Source organism: Phoca vitulina, unplaced genomic scaffold (assembly GCF_004348235.1).
Source record: "Phoca vitulina isolate PV1807 unplaced genomic scaffold, GSC_HSeal_1.0 scaffold5, whole genome shotgun sequence".
In the NCBI taxonomy this organism is placed as follows: Eukaryota; Metazoa; Chordata; class Mammalia; order Carnivora; family Phocidae; genus Phoca; species Phoca vitulina.
The window spans coordinates 24594138-24608126 of NW_022589708.1; the positions used below are offsets into that span (position 1 = coordinate 24594138).

Below are 13989 nucleotides of genomic sequence, written 5' to 3' on the forward strand. Positions count from 1 at the left end.
AGAATATAATAAACCCTAATTTGCCCACTACTCAGCTTCAATGAGTATCACCCATGGCCAATCTTGTTTTTTCTATATGCCACCCACTTCCCTCCACCATAAGATATTTTGAATCCTTCCCTAGACATCATTCCATCCCATCCATAACTTGCAAAATAATTTTAGCAAGAAACACAGGTAACATTTTTCAGGGACTTGGTTCAGATATTAGGCAATAATTTATTTCAGATACCATTATCATTAGCTCTTACAGAAGTATAAATAAAAGTAAACATGTCTGGGAATTATCAACTATGTGAATTTTACAAATTTACTTATATTCTCTATTCCCCAATTTACTTATCTGTAAGGTGAGAAAAGATTTGTAAACCACACAATTTCTTGTGAAGATAAAATGGTAAAAGAGGTGTGAATGTCATATAAATAGTTGACTCAATGTAAGCTGGATTTGAAGTAAAAGGATGATTAAGAAACAGAGAACAATATGTTATACTTATGCCTCTTTTGTGTATATTATAGAAATATAATCAGAGTATGTAGAAATTGAAGTGCTGGTTCATGGATGTGTTAATGCAGGAAGTTAAAAAGCTACTAAAGAATTACCCAAATCAAATTTTCCAAGAAGGTAATATAGATTATTATACTGCTAGGTTTATATTTGAAGTTTTTATAACAATCATTTTGTCACCATATGGATTTTGAAGTGATTATTTGGCTTTTCATTTTTCCTTCTGTATAATAACTTTTAGAGACAGTAAAAACAATATGGTTTGTATGTTGCAATTTTCAATATCTTAGTAAAATTTTAGTGTCTACAAATAGCATAAACTAATCATGAAAATAGAATTCATCTATTAAGTATAGTAGATAATAGCTTTGCCATTGAAAAATTAATTAATTAATTAATTTATTTATTTATTTATTTATTTTTAAGATTTTATTTATTTGTTTATTAGAGAGAGAGAATGAGAGAGAGAGCATGAGAGCAGGGAGGGTCAGAGGGAGAAGCAGACTCCCCGCCGAGCAGGGAGCCCGATGTGGGACTCGATCCCAAGACTCCAGGATCATGACCTGAGCCGAAGGCAGTCGCCCAACCAACTGAGCCACCTAGGCACCCGAAAAATTAATTTATTACAAAGAAATTAATTAAAGCTAGAGTGTTCAATATATAAAAAAAAATTCACATGAAAAGAGCCATAAAGGTAAATTAGAAATAAATTTTATTCCTGAGAAAATGATTACAACTATTTAGCTTTTGTTGTTTTGGAGTCGTTAATCTTTGAGCATTAAAAACACATTTAAATTTTTTGGCATAGCAGAAAAATCCATCTGTAATCCTCAACATATTTATTTTTTCAAGTTAAGGATATATATATCCTTATAATTTCTCTATATATCTTTAAAACATAAAAATCATGTATAGGTACCCCAGTAATAGAGAATAACTTTTTAAGATCAAAATGCTTTTTAATATAAATATTACATTGGTATTAGCCAAATAGGCATGGGATAATGATGTAAGGAGTAAGAGTTTGCTGGTAGTATTTTGTAGTTAAAGAATCACAGAAAAAAGTAGACTAAATAATATATGGAGGGCAAATATGTTTAGTAGGACTACATCTATAATGAAAGAAACAAACTATGTAGAAGTAAAAATTTTTATTTTACTATCTAAAAATAAAAACATGGGTCTTTAATTTGGGAGTTTTTGTTGCACAAAAAGCTTTCCATCTTTAAATTGTTACAACTTTTTATCCAAATTCTTCCTTATGCTGAGTAATGCCGTCATCATTTGAGAGAATAAATATTTAGGTAATCTCTACCACACTTCTTTTTTCGCTGACTTGCTTTCCATAAATAATACCATGAAAGTACTTTTGTGGGTATATTCATTATATTTGTGTTTTGAAGGGAGAAAAAGAGACAGGAAGCTCCTAACCAAATATTGTTAATATTCAACTTACGTGATCATGAATATATGCACATATTCCACACATGAAATATTTTACAATTTGACATTAAAATAGTATTTTGCACTGGGTATTATAGTATTTCACAGGTTATGCAATAGCATTTTGCTTTAGATTAAGACCTGAATTTAAAGCAATGTGTGAACAAAGTACATACATATATACACAATACACATATACACAATAAAACATTATATATATAAACATAAAAAATAACATTTACTAATAAAGTGTTTTACTAAACCTTTTTTATAGTTTATATCCTTAGTTACTATAATTCTCTGTAGATATTGATTTGGATTTGTTGTATATAAAATTAAAAATGAATATTTATATTTGAAAATACCTTTTTATATTTGTACCAATTGGATTTGTACCAATTTAATTTGCTCAAACTAAGTAAATGCATAAACCTAAAAAAGAATATAAAAAAATAATTTGTAATAATTTGAGAATCATTTTTGATATTTTGATTCTGTGTTTAAACATTAATCTTTTATAATTGACTATAAACGGTATGCTATTTCAAGACAGTTTCTTAGACATCAAATGTGTTAGCACTGTGAAAGTTTCACATTCTAAATATATTAGTAATATAAGATGATATTAACTGTTTTCAGTAAATGAAATAACCCTTTTTTGTATCTTTGAGGTCATTCAGTAAATAAATATTGATTTTACAGAGTGTAAATTTTTACCTGAAATAGCCAGTTTCAAATATAAACATATTCACTTCCTGTGATATTAGGTAGTTACCTACACCACAGATGTTATTGAGGGAGATATATAGATGTCTTGTTAGAAAATTCAACATTCCTTTCAGATTTTATCATAGTATTCCTTAACTAAAAATAGCTACTAAACCAAAGTTAAATTCTATAAAAGATGGCATCAAGATCTATAAGCATCTGTGTTGTATTTATGATCGTTGTGACTTAAATAAAACCTAAATGGAAAACAAAATCATAAACAAAGAGGTGGCCAGAACTTCTTGAATAGGAGTAGAATGATGATGCCTCACATAATAGAGTTTTGCTATGCAAGAGGAATGCATAGCATTAATAACTTCCAAATATATCCAATAAATTTAAATGACATAAAAACTATAAGTAAATTTCATTGAAGAGTAAGGCTTTAAAAAGTTTGCTATCATAATAAAACTGGAAGGAAATACAGAAACAACCATCTCTACCAGATCTGATAATATGATTCAATATTTGTGTTCAAAGTTTTCTTGCAAATGATTTTGGAAACATACAGAAATTTAGAGTGGTTTTACTTATCACTGCCACCTAAAGGTTTTTATTTATCAATTAAACATATACTTTTAAACAATGGAGAACAACTAATCTGCTCTTTCCTGGATCATGTAGAAGGTATTCAGTGCCATATTCAAGAAGCCCTTTTGTTCTAACTCAGTATTATACCATGGACTTTGTATATATAAAGAGGTAGAAAATTCACTATTTGCTCTTAGAGAGCTTATTTATAGGTGATCTTGATGTGATAAATCATTTTAAGGGTTAAAAAGAAATTCTCGAGAAATTTTATTTCTTTGACTTGCATCCAATAAATCTAATAATGACTATGTTTTTTAATTTGTTGCCACACAAAGCATAAAGCATTATCATGTTGGGAAATTGCCTGATTTTGACTTAAAAGGGAGAGTTCTTTTTTTTAATTGATTTGAATCATTATAAATGATGCCTGCATAATTATTCAATCAATCAAAAATAATGTAGCTAAATTAGTTTATGCCACAATAAATATATTGAGCCAAAATTTTTTTTTTACTTTTTTTTAAGTAATCTCTACACCCAACATGGGGCTCAAACTCACAACCCCAAGATCAAGAGTCCCATGCTCTACTGACTGAGACAGCTAGGCATCCCTTAAGCCCCCCAAAAAAATTTTTTTAAAGATTTTATTTATTTGACAGAAAGAGAGAGACAGGGAGAGAGGGAACACAAGCAAGTGGAGTGGGAGAGGGAGAAGCAGGCTTCCCGCTGAGCAGGGAGCCCGATGCGGGGCTCAATCCCAGGACCCTGGGATCATGACCTGAGCCAAAGGCAGACGCTTAACGACTGAGCCACCCAGGCACCCCTTGAGCCAAAAATTTTTAACGGATGTTTTTTATCCAGTAGTTTATTACAGTACATATATGGACTTGAGCAAAAAAAGAAATTTAAGAAAAAAAAAGAAATTTAAGATTTTGACTGTCATTTTAGAAGAAGGTAAATGGTTATATATATTTTTAAATATACCTATTTAGCATAAATATAGTCATAGAAATGATATTATTATACTCATTCATTGAATTAACAGATACTTATTAAGTAAAATTTTATTCCACTCCTGTGCTTGACACTGAGCTGGTGTTGGGCGAAAGCCATCATTAAAAACAAGATCCCTTTTCTCATAAAGCTTACCTTCCAACTGTGTTCTTGGTAACTCATCTTGCCTCTGGGCCAATTCCAAATGACAATGATCTCATATATTTTCTCTCTTGAGTGTAAGAGTGAGAGCAAAAAAAAAAACTCCATTATTGCCCTGAGATGAGGTCATTATGATTACGGCACACAAATCAGATTTTTTATTCAAAATTTGACATAAAAGACAAAGTTTTACATTTTGTGTATATAAAGAGAGACAGAGACAGAGACAGACAGACCACCAGAAGCAGAAGATATGGACTATAATGAAAACCTACTTTTGTGTAATATTTCAATTTGATTTGTCTTGCCATATTAGCATGTGAACTGTATGGTATTACTACCTACAGGTCTGAATTGCAGATTTTTAGTTATCTCCATATCCCATATTTTGGTTTCAGCAATATTTTATTTATTTACTATAATATGACATTTAATGTAATATGTATTTGAAGCAAATACTTTTTCTTGCACTTACGTTAAGATGTTAAGACTCCAAAGTGATCAGCATCAGTAAAATATATCATAAATTAAGAGTATAGCCTTCAGTGCAAGAGTGTGGATTTTACAATTAGATAAATTGTTTAGACCAGGTGTCCACCAATGACAACTGTGTGGATTAGACCAGTGTATTAGATAGTAATTACCTCACAGATGTAAACAGGTGCTAATAAGAATGCCATGTATCCACAAAGCTCCAAAAATTTTACTTACAAATACACATAAGCAAACACAGAATTCAGCACTTGGAATTGATTAAAGCTTGGACAGTAGTGAAATGCTTAAACAAAAAGAATTCTGAATAAAATTACTTGTCTTTGAGGCAAGGCAGGCCTAATTTTTCAACATGATACTCTTCTCTCAATACAGACATGTATTGAAAAGTCAAAAGGCATATGCAATTGCAGAGGGATATAACATTGATGTAATCATAAAGTTACATTTTAATGATTATAATGAAGTAATTTAGTGGAGAGGTAAAGGACATTTGGAGAAACTATTCTGTTGTGAATATTACTACAGCTCTTTACAGAGTTCTATTTCTCCATTATCTAGATATAAAGCATCTATTTACTGATTCAGGTTGATGAGGACTTCGGTAAAGTGCTTATTTGTGGCTTTAAAGCCTAATGGAAATTTACTATGTCAAGTAATAGCCCACAGTTCTTTTCAAAAATATGAAATTTTGGGTTTCTATGAGAAACACAAATCTGCCCATGAGCTTTGTTATTCAGTGATGAAAATTCTATATCAAATGTAAAATATAGAAATATTTTGTCTTAATATTTCTGAAAAAAACAATAGTATGTAGGTTTAATTACTGAACTCATGGAATTTATGATATAATAGTGTTTCAAGACCATAATTTTCAGGCATTTTTGTTCATAATAGTATATACCAGGGATATTAATGCCATGTCACCAGCAAAATTAACACTGTGAGAAAGTCGGCAGGATCACATAACTCTTTGTATATGTCAGAAGGGGAAAGAGAGAGATCGAAAAACCAAGAAAAGTTATAATCTAGTATTGACCTCTAAGATATTGGGTAGCATTAAAAATATGAGGACTTTTGGTCACTTCAAGATTAAAATAAAATACACACAGACACACACACACATATGCATACACAAGTTACAAGATATTCCCCATTCTTCATGATACATAGTAATCTTCCATTTATTCAGGGATTAAACTTTAGGTAACTAAAGCTTATCTATTAAAAAGAGAGTCATCACAGGGCATCTGGGTGGGTAAGTCAACTAGTTAAGCATCTGCTTTCGGTTCAGGTCATGATCTCAGGGTCCTAGGATGAAGCCCTGTATATGGCTCCCTGCTCAGTGAGGAGTCTGTTTCTCCCTCTCCCTCTGCCCCTCCCCCACCTTGTGCATGCATGCGCTCTCTCTCTTCATCAAATTAAAAAATCTTTAAAAAAGTAAAAAGAGAATCATCACAATTCTTGACAACATCAAAAATACAAATAGCATTTTTTTTAGTGTTGTTAACTCATTTATAATTACGTAATTACTGCCTAATCTGTCCTAGGCACTGTCATATGTACTGAGAATACTGTGTTCACTGAAAAGATGTCGTCCATGCCCTCATAAAACTTTTAACACTTTGTAGAAGGGAAAGGTATTTACAATAGTCACATAGAGTGACTATGTAATAGTTACAAAATGTAAAAGTGCTTTGAAAGAAAAATATGGAGCAAAATAGGAAATTATTACAACTAGACATTAAGATAGGGAGTAGGTGGTGGTCTGAGAAGGTCTCTTGGTGGAAGCAATACTTCAGTTAGAAAAATTTTCCCAGGCAAAAGGAACAGCATATATAATATCTCTAAGCTTGGAGAGAGCTTAATTCTTTGGAGGAATAATATAAATGTGGTTGCTCTGAAGTGATCACAGGAGTGATATTACAGAGATAGACAGGGGCCATCATCAAACACTTTGAGTAGGAAATCATGATAAGGACTTTATGTTTTAGCTAAAATGCAATTGGGAGCTATTAAAAGGTTCTGAGTATCAGGACAATTATCTTTTTTGATAAGCACATTAAAAAAAATCACCCCAACTATGGTGAAAAAGAGATTACTGCTTTTAATATTTTCCAATGATTCATCCAAAAGTGAAAAAAACAAATATTCTTCAATGACCACTGCCAAGCGATCAATACCTTCTGCATGTCTATCTTCTTTACATCCAAAACCTCAGTATGGTGAAATGTTACAACCCTAAAATTAAAAGCTCATAATATTCAAGAGGATGAGTAAAGAACATTCTTCAGAGAAGAGACTTCAATAAAATTCTGAATGCTGAGAGCAAATAAAGAAGTGGCAAGTGGTGAAATGGGACAGCAATAGCTGTAGCTTCTAGTACAAATGGAAGGACTGAAATAGCAAAGACTTGTCATAGAAGAACCCTAGGAAAAGTAGAAACTTGAGAATCCTGCATACAATAAAGTGTGAGATTGATGTATGGTTCTAAACAAGAGGATTCAACATATGGCTTCTGTATATGAGCATAATATTCTATCACCTCTTGTACCATCTCATAAAGGCCTGGAAGCTAGGTACTTGGGCAAAGATTTAAAGGATTTTTTTCTAAAACAATTGAATGCCAAGTATAAATTCTTGTTTTTGTTGTACTCATCTTGTGACAAAGCTTACCACTGACAAAATCACACAAGTACCAAACCAACTTTTTATTGTCTCATTTTTAAATATGAAAGGACAGGGACACCTGGATGGCTCAGTCGGTTAAGCGTCCAGCTTTTGGTTTCAGCTCAAGTCATGATCTCAGTCGGTTAAGCATCCAGCTCTTGGTTTCAGCTCAAGCCATGAGATTTAGGCCCTGCATTGGGCTCCGCACTCAGTGTGAAGTCTGTGTGAGATTCTCTCTCTCCCTCTGCCCCTCCTCCTTCTCTCATGCTCTCTCTCAAATAAATAAATAAATCTTTAAATATGAAAGGACATCCTAAGAGCAGTAGAACAATGAAAGATTGAGATTTTAAAAGTGAATCTAAAGCAGAGTTTCTCAGTCACGGCGCTATTAACATCTTGGAAATGATACACAGTAGAAACCAATAGCATGTCCATCCTATTTGTGACAATCAAAATTGTCTTCACACATTGCCAGTGTCCCAAGAGGACTAAATCATCTCCAGTTGAGAACCACTGCTCTACAGGAAACAGCCTGAGGAAAAGAAGATGATTTTAAAATAACTGTATTTCACTTAAACACTGCATTCACAATATAAGAAAAATATAACATAAGAAGCAAATAGGAAGTAGGAAGCTCTTGAAAATCAATAATATTTCTAAAATTAAATTAAAAAATAATAGATAACTTAGAAAAGTCAAGTAATATACCAAGGATATAGAACTAAAGAATAAAATGAGGGAAGATATACTCATGAAAGACCCAAAATACAACTAAATATGAACTCTAGATAAAGAGAGCAAAGAAAATAAAAGCCAATAGAAAGAAATTTATCAGAAAGATATCTAGGCTGCATAGACTTGACGAGTGCTCAAAGAGTAAATGACTAATGACTTTGAAAGATAAAGAATAGATTCTAAACCTTCCCTGGAGAAAGAGTTTCCATACAAATTAATGAGACTTATATTTGAGTCACATTATCATAAACAGTGAAGCAGCTTGAGATCAAAGAAGTTATAACTTTATAGATCTAACAGAAAATGATCTCAAAAGAAAGGACTGAGGTAAAAGAAAGAATATAAGCAAGATATTGTACATATATGAGTAAATCAAAGAAACAAAGTCAAACAAAAATTATCTTAGTAAACTGAACTATAGTAGCATGTGATCTGTGAAGAGCGATTGGAGTTAATGTCTTCCAAAGCTTTTGCATTGTTAAGAATGAAGATAATTAAATAACTTAAGTTTAGATTTTTAGCCTCATTGACTTAAGTAGCATGGTAAAGTTTCTAGCATAACCACTAACATTATAAAAATAGAATGCATAGTGCTACTGGGTGGCTCAGTCGGTTAAGAGTCTGCCTTCAGCTCAGGTTGTGAACCCAAGGTCAGGGGATTGAGTCCCACGTTGGGCTCCCTGCTCTGCAGGAAGTCTGTTTCTCCCTCTGCCCTTCCTCCCGCTCATTCTCTCAATCTCTCTCTCTCTCAAATAAATAAATAATCTTTTAAAAAATATAGAATGCCTAAATTCTAAAATAGTAGATGGAAAAGTTGGAATAAGAGGAAAAAGTTCTATCAGAATAAGACAAGATAAAAAGCACATAAAAAAGGGGGGGGGCAAATGGAAGAGACAAAATATGTAGGTAGAAATAAATCCATATATATCAGGAAAGCTTCTCCTCACCTGCCGCTAAGGTGTCGGTCTTTCTGAGGAAACAAAAGCCACGTTGGGGTGAGGCTCTCTCTTCACCCCGTGACTAGCGCCATCCCCGGGCAGCCCTCGCCTGCACCTTGAGCTCGCCCGCATCTACTCGGCCATCATCCTGAATGGCGATGAGGTGACCGTAATGGAGGATAAGATCAGTGCCCTTATTAAAGCATCAGGTGAAAATGTTGAACTTTCTGGCCAGGGCTCTTTGCAAAGGCCCTGGCCAACATCTATATGGGGAGCCTCATGTGCAATGTAGGAACTGGTGGACCCGTCCCAGCAGCTGGTGCTATACCAGCAGAAGGTCCTGCTCCTTTCACCACCGCTGCCTCAGCTGAGGAGAAGAAAGTGGAAGCAAAGAAAGAGGAATCAGTTGTCTGATGATGACATGGGCTTTGCTCTTTTTGACTAAACCTCTTCTGTAACCTGTTCAATAAAAAGCTGAACTCTTAAAAAAAAATTAAAAACAAATGTATCAGGGATGATGATGAATAAAAATAAGTTTGCCAGTTAAGATCTAAAATTGGCTGCTATGCCCTGTTTCTAACAGCCATAGCTAATATATAGGAAAACAGAGAAGATGAGAGTAAGGATGACAACAAATATATACTAAATACCTAGAAAAAAGTTTATTCATAGTAATATCAAAGAAAATGGATTAATGTCTCATAAAATAACATAAATATATGAGCAGAAAGTAATCTAATTTTGATGAAATTTTGGAAAAAAAATCCATTGCATTATAGGAAATAAACATGCCTGAATCAAATATTTGATATTCAAGTAAACAAAATTATAGACTATAAAATATCTGAACATGAGTATGCAACATCCAATGTTTAAAGAAAATGCATTCTTAAAGTACAGTTAATATGTATTACAACTGATTGGGTTTGACATTTGTAAAGTATGGTAGACTGATCATATGCTTGGACCACAATGCAATTTAACTTAGAAATCAGTATCAAAAATACAAAGTATAGAAATCTTAAAATGCACTTTTAAATATCACCAAATAAACTTATATATAACAGAAAAATGGAAGTCAATGGAAATATGTATTAAAACAATGGATAAGGATATATTGAAAAAAATGATAGATTTATAATTTCTATTAGAAGAGAATAAAAAGATGAGATAGCAAAATAGCTAAGTTAATTCTGAAAAAGAACATTTAATAAATCCAAAGAAGTCAGGAACCACTTAATATGAGAGAAGAAATTAACGGATTAGAGAACAAAGTTTCAAAGGAGAAGGTAAACAACAACAAAAAAAAATTGACAATAAAAAAGCACCACTTGAAAAGAGTAATAAAAGATACATTTTTCTTGAGGATTCATCAAGAAAAAATGAAGATAGATACATATTAAAATGAAGAATGAAATAAAAACTCATATACCCATTATACACAGTTTATCAAATATAATCACTAATCTGTTTCAACAATGTATTTTTCAAAAACTGTTTTCATTTCTTACATTTTTTAAAATTTTGGACATAAAACTATTAGTTTTAGCTTTTTCCCCTAGCTTTATTGAGCTAAAATTGACAAATAAAAATTATATATATTTAGAATGTAAAATGTGATGTTTTAATATACATATACATTGTGAAATGACTACTGTAATCAAGCTAATGCATATCTATCACCTCACATAGTTACCTTTGTGTGTGTGTGTGGTGAAAACACTTAAGATCTACTCCCAGCAAATCTCAGGAATATAATATATGTATATTAACCATAGTTACCAAATATATATGTATGCATGTATGTACATGTATTTTTTTTTTAAGAACAAACTCTCAGGTAAAGGACAAATGTTTTCATTATTTATCTCTATAATCTGGACTATGGGATATTATATAGCATCTAAAGCTCTACCAGAGAAATCACAGAATATATCTAATTTCACCAGTCTGTACTCATCAAAGTTTAAAAGCATGGATGATAGCTATTGTCCTTTGTTACCATAAAAATCTAAAGTAAAGTTTTTCTTTCCTTTTTTGTACCTTATACTTACCACGTTTTTAAAAGATTTATTTATTGGAGAGAGAGAGCAGGGGCAGGGGGTGGGCAGAGGGAGAGGGAGAGAAAGTCTTAAGCAGACTCTGCACTGAGCTCAGAGTCCAATGCAGAGCTCCATCTCTCCACCTGAGCCTAAAGCAAGAGTCAGACGCTTAACCAACTGTGCTGCCCAGGCACCCTGCCACATTTCTTATTGAGATAGACTTGTGTAAGTATAAGGTGTCCTGCCTGTTGATTTGATACACTTATATATTGAACTGTGATTACCATCATTGCATTATTTAACACTTCTAATAGATCACATAATTATTTCTTTTTTGTGGTGAGAACATTTAAGATCTCATGGCAACTTTGAAGTATAGTATTATTGACTATAATCGCTAAGCTGTGCATTAGATCTGTAGAATTAATTCACCTTCTAAAGTGAAAGTGTGTGTACCCTTTTACAACATCCCCAATTCCCCCACCCTGCAGGCCCTGGTAACCACTATTCTACTCTGTTTCTACGAGATCTGCTTACTTAGATTCCACATATAAGTGATACTGTACACTATTTGTCTCTCTCTGTCTGACTTACGTTATTTAGCATATTGCCCTCAAGATCTAGAAGTGTTTTTCCTCAAGAATTGTAGCTGATGAGAACTCATAAATATAGATCTTTCCATGATAATAAAGCTAACCTTCTAAATATTAAGGAGCTCCGAAAACAGTATAATTTTCTCATAAAAGAGAAATGCAGTGTAGAAAGGTAAGGAATTATCAGTGGCCATTACTTTGAAAGAAAAAAAAAAAAGAGACCTTTGAGGAAAAGTATGTAGATAATAATATATCCCATTATATTTTGAAGGCCTACAGAAGAGTGAAGTGCTCTGTAGATTTCTCTGATTGCTTCAACCATTCTTCCTGGCTTTCATCAGAGATATGCTTTTGCCATCGAATGAGTACTTTTTTTGACCAGACAAGGGGATGTTTTTCCTTATACTTAAATAATTATCATTTTATATAAACTATGGATCTATTGTTATTATGTAGCTGCTAAAATAAATGCATGCCTTATATTCTATAATTTAATTGTACATGATAAATAATTGTATTAGTCTACACAAAATAAGCTTATTATTTTAGCCTTCATAATTATAAATTACTATAAAACAAAAATTTCCCTTACCAGCATGCTTTTATTGCTAATAACTACTGCTAGTTTTCAGTTGGCTTTCTTTGATATTGCTAGTGCCTTAATTTTAAAGTTGAATGAATGAGTGAATGAACAAATGAATGAACAAAAAAATTAGATGTATAATAAGGCTTCCAGTAAGATTTTATGTGTATATGCAAATATTCAAAATTCTTCTCAATGAAATTAGGAGTTGCATATGCTATGGTATCCTGGTGAGGGCAGCAAAACATTCAGCCTAATTTTAAAAGGAAATACTGTTCTACGCAAACTATAAGTTATTACAAAATCCAAAGCGTAGCTCTTCAATCCCAGAGGAGGTATTCAAAGACAAAACAACTATACTTTTCATCAAAACAATCACTATATCATCACCATTTTCTAAATCACAGTAGCTCTTGTATTTATTCATCCATTCATACCATATACCTATCTATCTAACTATATATATATATATATATATCTCAAAGTCGTGGACTAGTATGATCTTAGGAACCACCTAGTATAACCTCAAAAGATAATAACATGCCTGTAATTGAGAACTAAGAGGACGCTCATTCCTATTAGTTATGACTAAATTGCAATTGTACATGCAGCATATATTTTTTTCTAATTTATTTTCTTTTTTTTTTAAGATTTTATTTATTTATTTGACAGAGAGAGAGAGAGACAGCGAGAGAGGGAACACAAGCAGGGGGAGTGGAAGAGGGAGAAGCAGACTTCCCACGGAGCAGGGAGCCTGATGCGGGGCTCGATCCCAGGACCCTGGGATCATGACCTGAGCTGAAGGCAGACGCTTAACGACAGAGCCACCCAGGCGCCCCTAATTTATTTTCTATTTTAATGATTTATTTAAAGTATCAAACACCTTAAAATAAGTTTTGTGGTATATTCAAGTGAGTAAGTGTAATAGCATGTTCTGGTATCTAATTTGAAGGTATGGTCGGAAGAGAGTCTATAAAATAATTTAGCTCTGTTTTTATTTCAATGTACTAAAGCTAAACAGAAATATTATATTTTGATGGACTATAAACATGTTAGTGGCTGAATCAATAACATTTATTGAGCAGATACTGCATTGTTTTAACAAATATTTACTTGATGTTGTCTCACGGTAAAAAAAATTGTATAACCATAAGAAATCTTGAAAATACATTATTTTATTGACTTGACAATTGTTTAGGAATTCATTGCACAAGTGAGTGGATTTTTCTTTTCTTTTTTTTTTTTTTTTTTTTTTTAGGTATACAGTTTAACTGAAAACCAAGTTATTAGCTACAAACAATAGTGATGAAGACAGGGCAGGTGGAATGAGGAGGAAGGCATAGAGAAACCTGGATGAGTTCAAATGTGCTTTTGGAGTTTTTACTCTGAAAAAATAGGAATGGCTCTAGAAACCTGAAATGGAACCTTAAAATTTTCAGCCTTTTCAGTGAGATACATTATGTTTCTAGTTACTTCAATGGTAATAATCATTTTGTGGAAAACACTTTTTTTTTTTTTTTTTTTTTTTTTT

The 13989-nt window shown here is 32.4% G+C and overlaps 1 pseudogene; it reads left to right on the top strand.

Annotated features, from left to right (window-relative positions):
* Positions 1 to 558: 558 nt before the first annotated feature.
* LOC116631387 lies at positions 559 to 9685 on the top strand (annotated as a pseudogene).
* The last annotated feature ends 4304 nt before the right edge of the window (positions 9686 to 13989 follow it).